At 43.2% G+C, this 18358-nt stretch overlaps 1 protein-coding gene and 1 long non-coding RNA gene across 6 annotated transcripts in view; one reads left to right on the top strand and one right to left on the bottom strand.

Moving 5' to 3' along the window:
- AGBL1 (AGBL carboxypeptidase 1) overlaps positions 1-18358 on the top strand; it is an 867141-nt gene that overhangs the window by 241588 nt on the left and 607195 nt on the right. The gene's annotated exons all lie outside the window — the stretch shown is intronic.
- LOC145529790 (uncharacterized) lies at positions 1302-4377 on the bottom strand. The gene is made up of 2 exons (XR_014071351.1): positions 4332-4377; positions 1302-3958 (listed from the first exon to the last, which is right to left on the bottom strand). It is a non-coding gene; the product is annotated as an uncharacterized LOC145529790 (long non-coding RNA).

The raw sequence follows: 18358 nt of genomic DNA, 5'->3' as shown, positions 1-18358 counted from the left end.
CAGGTGTCCTCATCACAGGAAGCCGCTGCCTTCTTGACTGTGGTGTGGTGGATCCAAGGGATGATGCTTGTAACTTTAACAGCAGTAGGTGTTGCCAGGACAACCATGTGAGGACCTGTCCAAACTGGCTGAAGTGGTTCCTTTTTCCAATCCTTAGCCCATACCTCATCTCCTGGCTGATAGGGATGAACCCAATTGCCAAAAGGAATGGGTGTCCTTTCTAAGGTTTCTTGGGCCATAAGGTGGAAGACTTTTCCCAGGGCCTGGAGGTGTTGGGACATCTCTGGGTCAGGTATTAGTTGGGGGTTTCCCTTGAGTTTTCCTATCACTGGGGGCGTTCTCCCATATAAGATCTCAAAGGGAGAATAGTCTGAGGACCTTGGGGTACACCAGGCTCGGAGTAAGGCTAGGGGTAACATGTCGACCCAAGATAACTGGGTCTCCTGACAGAGTTTAGCCAATGTAGTCTTGAGGGTCTGATTCATGCGTTCAACTTTCCCTGAGCTCTGTGGCCTGTAAGCAGTGTGAAGCTTCCATTTGATTCCCAGTGTCCTGGATAAAGTTTGGATTATCTCAGACACAAAAGCTGGCCATTGTCAGACCCTCTGGAGAGAGGCAGCCCGTATCTCGGGATTATGTCTCTTAGTACGGCCTTGGCCACTTCTTGTGCCCGTTCAGTGTGTGGGGTAGGCTTCAGCCCATCCCAAGTAGGTGCAGATTCCCACAAGTAAACACTTATAGCCCCTATAGGGCTTGACTTCAGTAAAGTCTACTTCTAGATCTTCAAAGGGCAGTGTCCCAACTGTCTGCCTCCCTGGGTTGGGTCTTGGTCCTTGGCTGGCATTGTTTTGTGCACAAGTCACACATCTAGCACTGATCTGGGCACATGGGGTTGGGAATGAAACAGTGGCGGCTCAATACTCTCCAAGGCAGTTTTTCCTAAATGAGTTGTCTCATGATGTTGTTTTACCAGCTGGATTATTATATTGCTGGGGACAAAGGGTCTTTGGCCTGGGAGTTTCCACCTGCCCTATTTTTCTTTTAGTCCTCCCTCATTTAGAGCCCATTGATCTTCTTCCTTGGTGTGTCTTGGGGATGGAGGCAATTCTGGTGCCAAGAGGACCTTGAAGATTGACTTGGGGCCCACTCTGGGGCTTGGTTGGGTCACTGCCTCCTTGGCTGCCTGGTCAGCCAACCGATTTCCTTTGCTGATTGGATTAGTTCCTCGCTGATGGCCTTTACAGTGGATGTCTGCCACTTGGGAAGGCTTCCAGACTGCTTCTAACAGCTGAAGGATTTCCTTTTTGTTTTTAATCTCCTTTCCCCCCACTGTCAATAATCTCCTTTCTTTATAAATGGCTCCATGTACCTGTGGAGTAGCAAAGGCATACTTTGAATCAGTATAGATGTTGACTCGTTTCCCTTCAGCATTCCTTAGCGCCTGGGCGAATGCCCATAGCTCAGCCCATTGTGCTGACCACCCTTGTGGCAAGGCCTCAGCCTTCACTATCTTGTCAGTTGTTGTTATGGCAGAGCCTGCTTTATGCAGCCCTTCTTGGAGGAAACTGCTTCTGTCAGTGAACAGTTTCAGTTCTGGGTTCTGGAGGGGAATGTCCGTCAGGTCTGGCCTGCTTGAGTAAATTTCATCTATGACCTCTTCACAGTTATGATCGGGAGTCCCGCTTGCATAGGTAAAAAGGTAGCAGGGTTCAGCGTCTGTACAGTCTCGAGTTGGACCCATGGGTTTTCACAAAGCAGTCCTTGATATTGAGTCATCCTGGAGTTGGTCAGCCACTTATGCCCCTGGCTGTTCATCAGGGCAGTAACAGCATGGGGAACCTTTACATTTATATTTTGTCCTAGAGTAAGCTTAGCTGCTTCTCTGACCAAAACCACAGTGGCAGCTAATGCCCGGAGGCATGGCGGCCATCCTGCGGTCACTGGATCCAGTTGTTTGGACAGATGTGACTGGGCACTGAACTTCTTTGACCCTTCAGATGTCCCTCTGCGATAGGGGCACTCATTCCTCCAGTGTCCGGTCCCTTGGCAGTGGGCACATTGGTCATAGCGTAGTGATGATCTCTTCTTAGTTTCCCCTTTCCACAAGGGAACGGTCTGTCTCACTGGATCTGAGCTCCTTAATGCTGCTGCTAGCAGGGCTGCTTTCTGTTTCATTTTTTTATCTGCTTCTTGTTGGGCTTCACGGTCTCAGTTCACAAAGACTTTATTTGCTACCTCCAGGAGCTGTGTGGCATTCATCCCAGTAAAGTCTTCCAGCTTTCGGAGCTTTCATTGGATGTCTGCACAGGATTGAGCAGCAAAGGCAGCGTTAATCATCCTTTGATTCTCGACTGTCTCGGGGTCGAACGGGGTGTCTGTCCAGAATGCTTCACACAGTCTCTCATAAAAATCGGTGGGCATCTCATCTGCTTTTTGGATTATCATTGTAATTTTGTACATATTGTTGAGCTTTTTGGCTCCTGCTTGAAGTCCATGGAGAAGGGCACCATGGTATTGACCCAGGGTTTATTGTCCTTCTCTGGTTGAAGGACAAGAATTGAAACCCCAATCAGGTCTTGTCTCTGGCATTGCTTCTCGTGCCCATCCTTCCACATCTAAGACCTCTGTGAGGGCTTGTCCTAGGAGCCATTTTTGGGCTTCAGTCGAGATGCATCACCTTCCTCAGTGGTGAAGAGAGATGTAAGGAGCTGGTGACAGTCATCCCATGTAGGCTGATGGGTGTGGAAAATGGACTCTAGGAGGTCAATCATAGCCTGTGGTTTATCAGAGTATGCTGGGTTACGGTGTTTCCAGGTTAGGAGATCAGTAGTGCTGAAGGGCTGGTAATAGAGAGTGGAGTGACTAGGCTGGACTGAGCCATCCTCGTTCACTTGGACCTTGAGTTTCTTGCAGTGGCATCTGATGGGCTGCAGCCAGCTGGTTAGATTGTTTGGCTGAGCGGAGCTGCCTCCCTACTGGCTTGAGGCTGGAGTCTTGCTCATGGGGTGGTGTGGGGGACACGGAGGGAGGTGGGCTCTCTGGCAATGGGTCTGGCGCTGGCTGTGCTGGGGCTGGTGGAGTCAGGGGAATGTATTGTGGGGGCAGTAGTGGGTCTTCCACTGGATCTCCCTGGAATATTGGTTTTTTTTTTTTTCTGAGTGGTTGGGCCTCAAATACCCTACTTTGTCCCTGTCCGTTCGTGCAAACTCTTGCCCATGGGGGCAGGGTCTGTGCCATTAGAAGTCAGGAGTCTATGTATGGAAACTGATCTGGATGTTCTGGAGTCCCAGTAACGACCTGGTGTACTGCTTGGACAGTGGGCAGGTCGAGTGTGCCCTCTGGCATCCATCCAAAGTCAAACGATGGCCAATAAAGCTCGCATAAGTTACAAAGATTCCTGGGGGTCATCTTGACTCCTAATCTCCTACAAAGCCCTTCTTAAAGTTCTTTATCATGCAGTCTAAAACTGTTGGCTTAGAGGAACTTCCCCCCATGTTGACAAATGTAATCTACCTGGCAGGGTTTTGAGGAAAACCTAATCTCTTAGATGTTGGCTCAAGGAGTCAGTCGACAGAATAACGGGTAACTAATAATTTCTCCCTCCCTGTGTATCCTGCCCAGAGTCGGTGATGCAAAGACAAACAAGGGTGGGTGCCCCCTCAAAAGAGGAGACCATTCAGGTGCCCACTTGTCCGCGTCCCTGGGGGAACTTAGGTGCCTCTTAGCATTGGCGGATCAGTATAAACCCCTGATCCGGATCTGTCTCGCAGGGAGGGACTGGGTCCCCCAGAGGTAGATACCGCCTTGAGCCATATAAGGTCACCACAGAACGGCAAGTTAGGGTCCTCTCGAACTCCGTAGCTGCAAAGGCCGGGAAGCCACACAATCGAGCCTGAAGCGCAAGCGGATCAGGCTGCACGCTTGTTCACATTCAGTTTTTGTCCACCTGGCCGCTCTCCTAAGGGAGATTTAAGACGCCTCTTAGCATTGGCAGGTCAGTATAAACCCCCGATCCGGACCAACCTCGCAGGGAGGGATCAAATCCCGCAGAGACTGGCACCACCTTTTAGCCTTATGAGGTCGTCATGTAACCGCAGGTTTTACACCCTCTCAAGCTCCATAGTCCGAGGACTGTGGAGCTCACTTTCACTTCCTTCAGTTAGCAATCATGCATACACAATCACTCAGAGGTTATCACAATACCTCCCTTTTCCTGAGTCCCCAGGTCTCCCTATCTGATGCTCCCTTCCTGGGAGCCCAAGGAGGTGATCCATCTCCTCTTCTACCCTCTGGGGTAGGTTCCTGCCTGGGGACTGGCCCCTGGGCCTTACCTTATCCTGTGGCCATTCCTGGTGAGTTGGTACATCCCTCAAATGAGTCCGGTTGGGGCTCGGCCGTCCGGAGTGTTGGAATGCCGGCCCAAAAGAGAACCCGGAATACTGTCAGGTGGCGCACCTCCTTGTTCTCGGGGCTTCTCCACTCCGACCTGGCTGAGCCACCAGTGTGGCAGCTCAAGGGACTGGCGTGGTTGGAATCTCGCTGGGTCCTCCAGAAATGCTGCAGAAACCAGTACTGGAGAAACTAAGTACCACACTCGGAGAGTTGGAGAACTCAGGTTTGTTATGCCAGTGGGACCAGAGGAATTAACACTGCAAGCTCTGAGCCCTGAACAAAGGGATTACGGAGTTTTTAATAAACAGACCGTAGTGGGCAACACTAGCTGTTAATAGGCTGATTTAAACTAAGGGGTTTCACGTGGGTTGGAACAGTGGTTAAGATGGAGAGGGGGATGCCTGACCTGGACAGACATGATTAAACAGGTTTGCGGGGGCTGGGCAATTGCAAAGAGCAGGGCAAGGGTGAGTGAGATAAACTCCAGTTCCTAGTATTGCAAGTCCCCACTTTCTGAGACTACGTGACCTACATGATCTAGACTTTGCAAGGGGTAAGGTGAGTTACAGAGGCAGAAAGAGGTAAAATTTTAACTTTTCCTCTTCAAGCTCAGTCAGTAAATAATTTGCCTGCATTGCAGAAGACCCTGGTTTGATTCCTGGGTTGGGAATATCCGCTGGAGAAGGAATCGGCTACCCACTCCAGTATTCTTGGCCTTCCCTGGTGGCTCAGCTGGTAAAGAAGCCGCCTGCAATGTGAAAGACCTGGGTTTGATCCTTGTGTTGGGAAGATCCCCTGGAGAAGGGAACAGCTGCCCACTCCAGTATTCTGGCCTGGAGAATTCCATAGACTATATAGTCCATGGGTTCACAAACACACACAACCGAGTGACCTTCACTTTCACTTTCCATTTATTTGTCTCCACATGCAGACCCAAGGAGTAAAATGACTGCCCTCTTTTTCACACAGCTCTGAGACTTTGTAATTTGAGCATTTATCAGAGGTGACCCTGATTCAGAGGATTTGGGAATCAGTGGGTCTCTTACATTTTCTGTATTTTAAAGGTTTATTTATTTATGGCTGTGCTGGGTCTTTGTTCCTTTGTGGAGGCTTTCTCTAGTTGTAGCAAGTGGGGTCACTCTTCGTTGTGGTGAACAGACTTCTCACTGCGGTGGCTTCTCTTGTTGCAGAGCACGGGTTCTAGACACACGGGCTTCAGTAGTTGTAATGCATGGGCTCTGTAGTTGTGGTACAGGGACTTTGTTGCTGCATCGTATGTAGGATCTTCCTGGACCAGGGATTGAACCTGTGTCCCTTGCATTGCAAGGCAGATTCTTTACCACTGGATAACCTGGAAGCTCAGTGGGTCCCTTACTTTGTGCAGGTCAATATCCTCCTCCTGGCTGCCTAGATAGATATCTATCTGTGAAGTTGGGAGCTTGGTCCTGGAAAGCAGGTAGGAGATCAGAGGATGTAGAGATGAGGACATCACGTTGTCCATCATGTCCTGATTCTCATCTTTCTTTACTCTGCTGGTAGTGCAGCTCTATTTCATGAATCTCCATCTGGCCCAGTCACTGTGTCCTCGCTGATCTCAGTTGTGTACTAGGTCTTGATCTCTGGCATTCTATTCTTTCCTTGGAGGAAGCAACTGATCCTTGCTGGGATGAGAGAAGCAGCGCTCTCCTGTAGGATGATGGCAGAAGCTTATACTGGGACTTGCAGGGCTATGAGCTGTCCTGTGGACAGTCAGAAAGTGTCAGCCTCCACACCTGCCAGTCTGGCATCCTTCACTGTTGCCATGTTTGTTTACAACATCTGTAAGCAGGCAATTGGGTCAAAGTTATGGTTTTTCCAGTAGTCATGTATGGATGTGAGAGTTGGACTATAAAGAAAGCTGAGCACCAATGAATTGATCCTTTTGAACTATGGTGTTGGAAAAAACTCTTGAGAGTCCCTTGAACTGCAAGGAGATCCAACCAGTCCATCCTAAAGGAGATCAGTCCTGAATATTCACTGAAAGGACTGATGCTGAAGCTGAAACTCCACTACTTTGGCCACCTGATGTGAAGCACTGACTCATTTGAAAAGACCCTGATGCTGGGAAAGATTGAAGGCGGGAGGAGAAGGGGATGACAGAGGATGAGATGGTTGGATGGCATCACCGACTCAATGGACATGAGTTTGAATAAACTCTGGGAGTTGGTGATGGACAGGGAGGCCTGGCGTGCTGCAGTCCCTGGGGTCGCAAAGAGTCAGACACGACTGAGCGACTGAACTGAACTGCCTCTCATCTGTTTCCTGTTTCTCCTTCCTCTCAGTTCATTTTTTCCAAGGAGATAGGCATCAATTTAGGCTTTCAGTACTTAAAGAAGTGTGCCTATACCATGTTAAACCAACTTATTTCTAGCTCATCTGTTCTCATGGCTGCTGATCATGCTGTCACAAACAGTAGGGGATGGCCTGAGCGAGGAGTTAGATGGTGAGACTGCAGATAGACTTTTGGAAACAGGAAAGAGAAAACAATATCCTCTTCACACAGAGTTCTCCTTGGTAATAAAGAACAGGGTGGAGATAAATCAAAAAGCAGTGAGAGAGAAGAAGAATCATTTCCAAACACTGTCAGAGAAATTAGGGGGTGGAAATTAGCAACACTCATGAACAGTGGTTTGTTTCCTTTCAGGCACTATGAATGTTGAATCTGCATGGCTCTCATGGGATGATGAATTCCACACAAGATGGGGACATTAAAACTTTGAGAGGTTAAGGAATTTGCCAGAGACTGTGAAACACAGGGACAAGCTTTGAGAGGAGGGTTGAGTTGGTATTCAGAATGAGCTGGAGCAGACATAGGAGCACATTTTCTAATAAAGGGTCAGACGGTACATATTTTAGGCTTTGTGAGCCCGTGGTCTTTGTCTTAACTACTCTGATTTTGTGAAGCAAGAGTAGGTATAGCCAATACATAAACAAAAAAGTTGTGTTCCAATAAAACTTTATTTATAAAAATAGGATGTGGGTTGGATTTAGTCTGAGAAACTCTTTCAATAGCGGATTATAGAATTGAGTGCTGCATTTAAATGGAAAGGGCCTTGATGTAATATTAATACCAGACTTCCTCTTGAAATGTACTGGTTCATGTATTATGGTATCATGAGTGGAAAGAAAAGATCAGTACTGAATAGATGGATCCCAATTCCTCTGTTTATTCCATAAACATTTGTTGTGGCTCCACTTCATGAAATATTCTATGCTGGGCATTGGGAATACAGCAGTGCATGGATCTCTGTCCTTGAAAGATTTTATGTTCTAATTAGCTGTGCTAGCATGGGGAAATCATTGAACCAACATCAGCCCTGGTTTTCTCATTTAGAAATCTAATTTTTAAAAATCACAGGCCCTATTATATGTACAATACAATTTGTAATACATATATGTAGAGTATAAGAAATAAAGCAAATATATATTTTTGCACCACCCATGTTAACCAAAAAATAAGATACTGTCAGTACCTAAGATTTTTGTGTCTTTCCCAAGACTCATTATGCTTCTCATTAACCCAAAATTTTATGCTAATTATTTCCTTGATTTTCTTTATGTTTTGCCACATACGTATGTTTCATTTAATGTTTCATTTAAAATTATGTAGCTTAATTTTTTTCCTCTTTGCATTTTAAAATTATTGGAACCATCCTGTTGTACCCTCCTTTGACTTGGGTTTTAAAATTAGGAATTTTTTTTTTGAAGGAGGGAATTTATTCACACAAATGTATTTAGCAATTGATAAAACCTGGGGCCCAAAGAGCAGTAGAATCAGACCTGTAGTCAAGCAAAGTTAGATTTATGAGCATGCTGTAACTAAGAAAAATGGAGAATCACTAGGCATTTCAAAAGGGGGTTTATAAGAGGCTGTTTATAGATTTTGGCTAGTGTTGGTCATAGATTTTCTTGGTAGGGATTTCTCAGAATTTGTAAGCCATGTTGCTAGAATAGTCAGTGTTTGTATCTGTAGAGTGTGAGTTCATGTAGTGACTCTGTTAGATCAGTTTGTTTGTGGTTTTATCTTGTAATGTATGGGTCTAGATAAATGGGTTTTAAAAGAGTTTGAGCTTATGTGAGCTGTAATGCATATCAGGACTCAGTTGGACACAGAGTTTTTCTGTCATTTGAGTCTGGGTGCATTCTGCCAGACATGATTTCTGAATGATCAGTTTCCCCTTACAACCTTGATGCCAGAAAAGGCATTAAAAAACTTTATCACTGCAGTTTATTTTTATTGCAATGCGATAGTCCATTGTATGAGTATATCCACATTTACTTATCAGTTCTATCTTGATATATTTGTATTGTTCCTGAGCATTTACTGATACAAGCCATGCTGCTGTGAACATTCTCGTTTTAAATTTTTGAACTGTTTATTTTGTATTGGGGTATAGCCAATTAACAAACAATGTTGTGATAGTTTCAGATGAACAGCGAAGGGACTCAACCATACATACATGTGTATCCATTCTCCTCTAAACTCCCCTCCCATCCAGGCTGCCACATAACTTTAAGCAGAGTTCCCTGTGCAATACAGTAGATCCTTGTTGGTTATCCATTTTAAATACAGCAGTGTGTACATGTCCATCTGTAATTAGCCCTTCTTCCCATCCTTCCCCCCAACCCCCACCCAGCAACCGTAGGTTCATTCTCTAAGTTTGCGAGTCTCTTTCTGTCTTGTAAATAAGTTCATTTGTATCATTTCTTTTTAGATTCCATGCACAAGGCATGTCATATGATATTTCTCCTTCTCTGTTTGATTTACTTCACTTAGTGTGACACTCTCTAGGTCCATCTATGTTGCTACAAATGGCATTATTTCATTCTTTCCAATGGCTGAGTAATATTCCATTGTATATATCTACCCCATCTTCTTTATCCATTCCTCTGTCAATGGACATTTAAGAGATTAGTCTCCAAAATTTACAAACAGTTCATGATGCTTATCAGCATCAGAACAAATAACCCATTCAAAAAATGGGCGGAAGACCTAAACAGACATTTCTACAATGAAGACTACAGATGGAAAACAGGTACATGAAAAGATGTTCAACATCACTACCAATTATTAGAAAAGTACAAATCAAAACTACAATGAGATATCACCTCACACCAGCCAGAATGGTTATCATCGGATAACCCACAAACAGTAAGGACTGGAGAGGATGTGGAGAAAAGGGAGCCCTCTTACACTGTTGAGGGGGATGTAAATTGGTCCAGCCTGGTCCAGCCACCATGCTTCTTAGTTGCTAGTTCGTGTCTGACTCTTTGCAACCACATGGGCTATAAACCTGCCAGGCTCCTCTGTCCATGGGATTTCCCAGGCAACAATACTGGAGTGGGTTGCCATTTCCTTCCCAGGGTATCTTCCAGACCCAGGGATCAAAGCCACATCTCCAGCTTGGCAGGTGGATTCTTTGCCACCTGGGAAGCCCTATGGAGAGCAGTATGGAGGTTGCTTAAAAAATAAAAATAAAGTTACCACATGACCCTGCAATCCCACTCCTGGGCATATAGCTGGAGCAAAACATGATCCGAGGGTACATGCACCCCAGTGTTCATTGCAGCCCTGTTTACAATAGCCAAGTCATGCACACAACCGAAATAAACATTTTTGATATGTATAAAAATTTCCCCAGGCTGGCTATGTACCTGGAAAAGGAATCATTTGGTGCATCCCTACATAGATATTTAGCTTTTGTAGGAAATAGAAAGCTGGTTTCTGAAGTGGCTACACAGCCAGTTGTAGGTGATAGTTACTGTAGCTATATATACATCCTGGCTAATACTTGGAATTGTTAAGCTTTTCGTTTTTTGCCAGTCTGATGAGTATGTGATGATATTTCATTGTAGTGTTAATTGGTCTTTCTGTGATTACAAACAAGGTGAATCATTTTTTCAAATGATCCTTAGGTCTTTTGGATTCCCTCAGTTGTGATGTGTATGTTCATTTTTCTCTCCATTTTGCTATTGGTTTGTCTTTATCCCACATCTGTATGGAATCCTATTTTAAATATACCTTTGTATATGATAAAGAAGTCCTGTACTTTATTTTGTTTCCTCAAGAGTATTTTAACTCTTCTGAGCCTTTTTTGTGTCTAAATAAATTTTAGTGTGAAATTGTGTTAATTTCAAAAGAACAGTATAAAAGTCCTTACTGGGGTTTTTATTGGAATTTTATAAAATTACGTATGTACCAGGGCTGTCTGAGGAGGCTTTATAAATAGCTGTGAAAAAAAGAATTGAAAAGCAAAAGAGAAAAGGAAAGATATACCCATTTGAATGCAGAGTTCCAAAGAATAGCAAGGAGAGATAAGAAAGCGTTCCTCAGCGATCAATGCAAAGAAATAGAGGAAAACAATAGAATGGGAAATACTAGAGATCTCTTCAAGAAAATTAGAGCTATCAAGGGAACATTTCATACAAAGATGGGATCAATAAAGGAGAGAAATGGTATGGCCCTAACAGAAGAAGAAGATATTAAGAAGTGGCAAGAATACACAGAAGAACTATACAAAAAAGATCTTCATGACCCAGATAATCAAATGGTGTGATCAATAAAGGAGAGAAATGGTATGGCCCTAACAGAAGAAGAAGATATTAAGAAGTGGCAAGAATACACAGAAGAACTATACAAAAAAGATCTTCATGACCCAGATAATCAAATGGTGTGATCACTCACCTAGAGCCAGACATCCTGGAATATGAAGTCGAGTGGGCCCTAGGAAGCATCACTATAAACAAAGCTAGTGGAGGTGATGGAATTCCAGTTGAGTTATTTCAAATCCTAAATGATGATGCTGTGAAAGTGTTGCACTCAGTATGCCAGCAAATTTGGAAAACTCAGCAGTGGCCACAGGACTGGAAAAGGTCAGTTTTCATTCCTATCCCAAAGAAAGGCAATGCCAAAGAATGCTCAAACTACCACACAGTTGCACTCATCTCACACGCTAGTAAAGTAATGCTCAAAATTCTCCAAGCCAGGATTCAGCAATATGTGAACCGTGAACTTCCAGATGTTCAAGCTGGTTTTAGAAAAGGCAGAGGAACCAGAGATCAAATTGCCAACATCCTCTGGATCATCGAAAAAGCCAGAGGGTCCCAGAAAAACATCTATTTCTGCTTTATTGACTATGACAAAGCCTTTGACTGTGTGGATCACAATAAACCGTGGAAAATTCTGAAAGAGATGGGAATACCAGACCATCTGACCTGTCTCTTGAGAAACCTGTATGCAGGTCAGGAAGCAACAGTTAGAACTGGACATGGAACAACAGACTGGTACCAAATAGGAAAGGAGTACGTCAAGGCTGTATATTGTCACCCTGCTTATTTAACTTATATGCTGAGTACATCATGAGAAACACTGGGCTGGAAGAAGCACAAGCTGGAATCAAGATTGCCGGGAGAAATACCAATAACCTGATATGCAGATGACACCACCCTTATGTCAGAAAGTAAAGAAGAATTAAAGAGCCTCTTGATGAAAGTGAAAGAGGAGAGTGAAGAAGTTGGCTTAAAACTCAACATTGAGAAAACTAAGATCATGACATCTGGTCCCATCACTTCATGGGAAATAGATGGGGAAACAGTGGAAACAGTGTCAGACTTTATTTTTCTGGGCTCCAAAATCACTGCAGATGGTGATTGCAGCCATGAAATTAAAAGATATTTACTCCTTGGAAGGAAAGTTATGACCAACCTAGACAGCATTTTAAAAAGCAGAGACTTTACTTTGTCAACAAAGGTCCATCTAGTCAAGGCTATGGTTTTTCCAGCGGTCATGTATGGATGTGAGTGTTGGACTATAAAGAAAGCTGAGTGCAGAAGAATTGATGCTTTTGAACTGTGGTGTTGGAGAAGACTCTTGAGAGTCCCTTGGACTGCAAGGAGATCCAACCAGTCCATCGTAAAGGAGATCAGTCCTAGGTGTTCATTGGAAGGACTGATGTTGAAGTTGAAACTCCAATACTTTGGCCACCTGATGCGAAGAACTGACTCATTGGAAAAGGCCCTGATGCTGGGAAAGATTGAAGGCAGGGAGGAGAAGGAGACGACAGAGGATGAGATGGTTGGATGGCATCACCAACTCAATGGACATGGGTTTGGGTGAACTGCAGGAGTTGGTGATGGACAGGGAGGCCTGTCGTGCTGTGATTCATGGGGTTGCAAAGAGTCAGACACGACTGAGTGACTTAACTGAGCTGAACCAGGGAAAATGATATAAAAAATGATAGCAAATGCTCCTATCCAAGAAGATTCCAAAAGCTTGTATATTTCTCCATTTAGGTAAGGTTCTTCAGTAATTTTCAAATTTTTTTTTTTTATTAAGAGCTTGCTTCTACATCATAATTTTATTCTTGAATATTTTTTACTTGTGGGTTGCTGTAAATGATATATTCTTTAAAAATTACTTTTCAAAATTATTGTTACTGGTAAAGAGAGATGAGTTTGACTTTTCTATACCAGTTTTTATTTAGAAAATTGAATTCTTTTAAAATTTTATTTTTTTTTTCTGCACACTATTTAGGATTTTCTATATGGATAATCATATCATTTGTAAAAGACAGAATTTTTTCCCTTCATTTCAAAGTGTTGTATCTTTTAAAAATTTTCTCTTGTTTTTAACACATTAGCTTGAACTTTAAGAACACTGTATAAATGGTGATAGTGAATATCTTTGTATTGTTCTCAAAATGGTTTCAACATTTCACATTAAGTACGATATTTAATGAAGGGTGTATGTGTATGTGTGTGCATGGTCATATTTGTGCATTTCATTTATGAGGTTAAGGAAGTATCTTTTTATTCCACAATTACTAAAATATTTTTAATACAAATGGATGTTGAATTGTATTAGATGCTTCTTTCCACATCTATTATGATTATCAGATAATTTTTCCCTTTTAATGTGTTATTGAGTTAAATCACATTAATTAATTTTCTAGTATTAAGCTAAACTTGCAGTCCTGAGATAAACCCACCTGTCATAATATATTGCCTCTTTTATACATTGCTTGTTTAAATTTGCTTTTCCATAGTTAGGTAACAGTGAATAACATTAGCAATTGATGTAAAACATGTAAATAGACGTCATGCTTGGGAGAAAAATGAGATTAATTCACTTCCTTGTAAGGTGGTTTTGTGAGCCTCGGTATTGCCTATTGGTTATGTTAAAGAGCCATATGTTAAAGCTCCACCCACTGTCAGGAAAGAGAACCATTTGATTGGCAGATGATGCAAACAATAGTCTGACTAGAGGCAAGGTCATCAGAAGTTAAATAACTATCAGTGCAAAATCCTGTTTGGATGTTTGTGCTAAATGTGTTTGGTCTCTTGATTTATTAGTGATACTCCTTATCCAGGTATAGAATTAATTTCTAAAAGGCTAATGCCTCTGACTCTGCCTTGCCTGGCAGTCTCTATATTCAATGCTGTCAGTGTGACTTCTGAAATTATTTCTTTTAGTTGACTAGGTTCACAGACCATTGGTGCTAAGATTTGCACAGTAGTTTGAAAACTAAATGGGCTTACTACTGACCTCTCTTCACAGTGTTTCTCCTTTTTTCTGCACAATCTGACAAGTCTTGCTGTTTGGAAGGGTTGTAATTTCCTAGGTATTAACCTATGTGTTGCACTGTTGTATATCTTAGTGCTCTAGGTAATGGACAGTGATATGCAAAGAGAAGATTTTCTGATAGTTTCTATAGTGGGATGTTTCATGGGTTAAAAAGTAGAATCATAGCATGCCTCATTTTATCATTAATTTCTAATTCAAAAATAATTTCAAGAGAGCTTGTTTAGTGTTAGACACTGGGCTAGGTATTGAGTATGCAAGGATGATTAAAGCATAGTCTCTATGCTTAAGAAATTAATGAGTTTTCCTAAGAGGACCTTGGGTTGGAAAGATCCCCTGAAGTAGGAAATGGCAACACACTCCAGTATTCTTGCCTGGGAACTCCCATGGACAGAGGAGCTTGGCAGGCTATAGTCCGTGGGGTCACAAGAGTCTGACATGACTGAGCACATATGCAACACAACAAAGAGAAACACAAAAATAGAACATTTAAGTGTTGCAGGAACTTTGCTCGAAGTTAATACAATTTTGAGGTAAGGTATAAAGGAGGAAGTTGAAAACTATAACTGGGAAGGAAGAGAAGTCAGAAAAAATTTGAAGGAGCTAATGATGCCAGTAGTAAAGATATGGATGCAGTGTGGGTGTTTGTCAGGATGCGGGAGTGGACAAAGGGCTCTCTAGGATGAAGGGTCATTGTCATAAAAGTCCACTGGCATGAGGCAGCCATGAACATCTTATGGGATGAACATCATTTATTAATTCATCTGTCATTCATCCAGCCAATTTGTATTGGGCATCTGCTAGGTGCCAGGGACTGTGTTGTGCTTAGTCACTTAGTCGAGTCTGACTCTTTGTGACCCCATGGACTGTAGCCTGCCAGGCTCCTCTGTCCATGGGATTCTCCAGGCAAGAATACTGGAGTGGGTTGCCATGCCCTCCTCCAGGGGATCTTCCCAACCCATGGATCGAACCCAGGTCTCCCACATTGTGGGTGAATTCTTTACCATATGAGCCACCAGGAAAGCCCAAGAATATTGGAGTGGGTAGCCTACCCATTCTCCAGAGAATCTTCCTGACCCAGGAATTGAACCGGGATCTCCTGCACTGCAGGAGGATTCTTAACCACCTGAGCTACCGGAGAAGCCCATGCCAGAGACTGTATCAGCTGTTAAATATATAGATGTGGTCTCTGACCTTTTGGAGCTTTCAGACTAAGGTGAGACAGTCAGTAAACCAGGAAGCCAATAAGAGAATACTCACACAATGTAATAATTGCCATAAGGAAAATAAGTAGGTTATGGTGATAAATAAAGTAAGGTTGGGATATGGTGGTGGCAAGTAATTTAGATAAGAATGGCATCTTTGAAGAGACAGCATTTAAGCCAATGCCCTAATAACTTTGCGTTTCAGAACATGTGCTGAGGTGGGATGGAATCTGGGGAATGGTTTAGAAGGTTTTAGGAAGAGGGAACAGCCTGTGAGAAGCCAGGTAGCAGAAATGAGCTTAATGTATTCCATGAGTGAAAAAGAAGCCAGGGTATAAAGGGGGAGGAAGGGGAAGAGTTGCAGTAAATAACATTGGACAAGAAGGCATGTGAGAGATCTTGGAGGGCACGGTAGACCAGGCTAAAAAGTATTAGCGTGAGCAAACTCAATGTCCATCGGCAGAAGAATGGATAAAGAAGATGTAGTACATATATACAACGGAATATCACTCAACCATTAAGAAGAATGAAATAATGCCATTTGCAGCACCCTGGATGGGCCTAGATATTGTCATACTGAGTGAAGTAAGTCAGAGAAGGAGAAATACCATATGACATTCCCTATGTGTGGAATATAAAAAGAAATGATACAAATGAACTTATTTAACAAACAAAAAGAAACTTACAGACTTAGAGAATGAATTTATGGTTGCTGGGGGGAAAAAAAGGGGAAGGGATAGTTAGGGAATTTGGGGTGGACATGTACACACTGCTATATTTGAAATGGATAACCAGCAAGGTCCCACTGTCTAGCACAGGGAACTCTGCTCAATGTTATGCGGAAGCCTGAATGGGAGGGGAGTTTGGGGGAGAATGGATATATGTAAATATATGGCTGAGTCCCTTTGCTGTTCACCTGAAACTATCACAAGATTGTTAATCAGCTATACCCCAACACAAAATAAAAAGATTTTGAAAAGAAAGTTTTAATAGAGAGCCTTTGAAGGGTTTTGGATAAAAAAGACATTGACGTCTGGGATTTTAAAAATGCCACTGATACTAGTGGACAGGAAGGTTGCAGGGCTAGTTCACCAGGGAGAGAAGTGGGAAAACCACTCAGTGGTTTTTGTTTGAAAGTATGAACAGGAACTAATGAGTATAAATGGGAACAGAGAGAAGGGAACTTGTAAGAAATGTTCGGGTAGGGGAAGAAGACAGGTGACAGATGGCATCTGTGAACAGATGGTGGTGCCAGTTTTTAAACCTCTAAGTTCACCAAGAGTAGCAAGTCTTTGGGACAAGGCAAATGAGTTACTATAGATGGGTGACCTTTGAGGTCCTGAGAGTGTCCAGGAAGAGAATAGCATTTGGTGGACTTGAAGATCTGTTTGGAGCTTGTGACAGCAGCCAGAGCTTGTATGAGGGAAGGACACAGGTTTGGGAGGGCCCTCCTCTTCTGTAACTTGCCAGCCTACCCTGGTGGGGAAACAGGTTCCACACATGGTGAGGCAGTCCTCCCCTCTGTGGCCAGCCTGGCATTGTTTTGTTGCTGAGTTGGCCAGTCCCATAGTCCAGTCTCTGCTGAACAGCCATCTCTTGATCTCTTAGCAAGATGAACACAGATCAGTTAACGTCCTTTTCCTTAGTAAGTGTTAGTTGTTCAGTGGTGCCCAACTCTTTGCGACCCCATGAACTGCAGCCCACCAGGCTCCTCTGTCCATGAGATTTTCCAGGCAAAGATACTGGAGTGGGTTGCCATTTCCTTTTCCAGGGAATTGTCCTAACCCAGGAATTGAACCCGGGTCTCCTGCACTGCAGGCAGATTCTCTACTGACTGGGCTATAAGGGAAGTCCCTTTTCCTTAGTACCTCCTTAGTACTTTCACCAGGCAAAACACTGGTTCATAGTGGAAATGCAGGGTGCTGTTTTTCTAGTGGATCATACAGATCTCACAGTTACAAGGTGTGTGTTGCAGGGAGGGAGGAGATATTACTGTTTCATTTGGTTTAGTTGCTCTCCTGGATCTGGATGGGAAGTACTTGATATAGACTTATGTCTTTGAAGGGATGGTGCCTCCCAGGGATAACTTCTTTCTTCAAATATCACTTCTTAATTTCTTACATTATTTCTCCTGAATCTTTTACACTCAAGCCCACAGAGGCAGTATCCCACTTGCTCCTTGAGAAAATTCCAGGCCTTCCCACCTGAGGATGAAGTTCTGCTCCTTGAGCTCCTATAACTTCTAAACTTGATCACATACAGCTTCAGATAGATGCTAAAGAGCTTGTCTTAAATCCAGATGAGAAAAGTGCAGTCTCATGGGTGAAAGCAGCTAGGTGCTCCAATACCCATTCATCCTCTCCATCAGCAAGTGTTTAGTTAATTTCCTTACTATTGCCTGGAAAGCTAGCACACTTTGTCAAGGTGAGCATTTTTTCTTTCTTTCTATTTTTGGTCAGGGCAACACAGTTCGGTCTTACACAGTTCGGTCTTATATGGACAATGGAAATTCCTTCTATTGGACTTCCCGGGTGGCGCTAGTGGTAAAGAATCCACCTGCCAATGCAGGAGACATAAGAGACGTGGGTTTGATCCCTGGGTTGGGACGATCTCCTGGAAGAGGACATGGCAACCCACTCCAGTATTCTTGCCTAGAGAATTCCTTGGACAGAGGAGTCTGGCAGGGTATAGGGTCGCAAAGACTCGGACACGACTGAAGCAACTTAGCACTAGCACCGAGAAGATAGTTTTCTACTTTCCTGTGAAGCAAGAAACAAAGAATTACAGTAAGTCTCCTACATACAAATGAGTTCCATTCTGAGAGCACATTCGTAAGTCCAAGTTGCTCTTAAGTCCAACGAAATTAGCCTAGGTACCCAACTAACACAGTTGGCTATATAGTACTGTACTGTAATATATTTATCATACTTTACACACAAATAATACATAAACAAACAGAGAATAAAGAAAACATTTTTAATCTTACAGTACAGTACTTTGAAAAGTACAGTAGTGTAGTACAACAGCTTGCATACAGGGGCTGGCATCCAGTTAACAGCAAAAAGAGTTACTGACTGGAGGAGGGGGAGGAGGTGGGAAATGGTAGAGCTGAAGGATCATCAGCAATAAGAGACAGAGGCAA

Source organism: Giraffa tippelskirchi, chromosome 12, assembly GCF_054371585.1.
Source record: "Giraffa tippelskirchi isolate mGirTip1 chromosome 12, T2T-mGirTip1v1.2.pri, whole genome shotgun sequence".
NCBI lineage: Eukaryota > Metazoa > Chordata > Mammalia > Artiodactyla > Giraffidae > Giraffa > Giraffa tippelskirchi.
The sequence above is the reverse complement of the archived record's forward strand: the minus strand, read 5'-3'. Positions and strand labels throughout refer to the sequence as shown.